This window comes from Octopus bimaculoides, chromosome 11 (genome assembly GCF_001194135.2).
Source record: "Octopus bimaculoides isolate UCB-OBI-ISO-001 chromosome 11, ASM119413v2, whole genome shotgun sequence".
Classification (NCBI taxonomy): domain Eukaryota; kingdom Metazoa; phylum Mollusca; class Cephalopoda; order Octopoda; family Octopodidae; genus Octopus; species Octopus bimaculoides.
Window position 1 is genome coordinate 51605672 of NC_068991.1, and position 1027 is coordinate 51606698.

A 1027-nucleotide genomic window follows, 5' to 3' on the forward strand; every position below is an offset into this window, starting at 1 on the left:
GTGTGTGTGTGTGTGTGTGTGTGTGTGTGTGTGTGTGTGTGTGTGTGTGTGTGTGTGAATGTGATGACAATGGAACACTATATCATTTACCAGCTGGACAAATGTTCTATAACTCACATAATGCTATATCCTCCTATTCCACCTTCCTCCTCATCATCTAACTGGATATTGTTATGATATTCTTGACACAGTGCTCCAGTTTTCATAAGAAGTGTCTTGCAATGCATTCAGCATTGTGAAGCACTGCCACCAATCCATTGTAAATGTCAGCAGTTTTATTAAATCTAATATTGCATCTGGCTGCCTTACATTTAGCTCATGAAAACTAAATGCTTTGCAAATCTCTTGCAACTACACTATAGCTTTATTGTTCTGATACTATATACTGGTCACTGGTATATTTAGTTTGCTCAGATATCCAGTCATCATCCTCATCACTGTCATCATCGTCATCATCATTATCATCGTTGTTGTTGTTGTTGTTATCATCATCATCATCAACACTGGAGTGGCGGCATCATCATCATCGTCGTCGTCGTCATCGTCATTATCGCCATCATCCTCATTTAATGTCAATCTTTCATGTTGGTGTGGGTTGGACAGTAAATTCTAAAGGGTTTGATGTGTGGGAGGAACAGAGTCAAATGCCTTCTTACAACATAGCTGCCCACAGTCAACATGTTTTGGCGGTGCTGCTTCACTCCTTCAGGATAGCTTTGTTGATAAGAAATTGTTCAGCACAGCCCAAAACTTCTCTCTTTCCTCGTGCCTGCTCTTCAGCCACTACACTGTATGCTTCTGCATGATCTCTAAATGAAGTGCTGATCCCTAACTGTGGATGGAACCTGTGGAAGGGGTAGACCCAGGAAGACATGGAATAAAGTGGTGAGATAGGAACTTCAACTAAAACCCCTTAAGGCAGTGCTCCAGCATGGCTGCAGTCAAATGACTGAAACAAGTAAAAGAATAAAAGAATACATACATATACAGCTGTGTGTGTGTATGTATGTGTATATATATATATATA

The 1027-nt window shown here is 40.3% G+C and overlaps 1 protein-coding gene across 1 annotated transcript in view; it reads right to left on the minus strand.

Annotated features, from left to right (window-relative positions):
- The window catches only part of LOC106873911 (carboxypeptidase Q), a 36492-nt gene that overhangs the window by 5124 nt on the left and 30341 nt on the right, over positions 1-1027 (minus strand). The window lies entirely within an intron of this gene.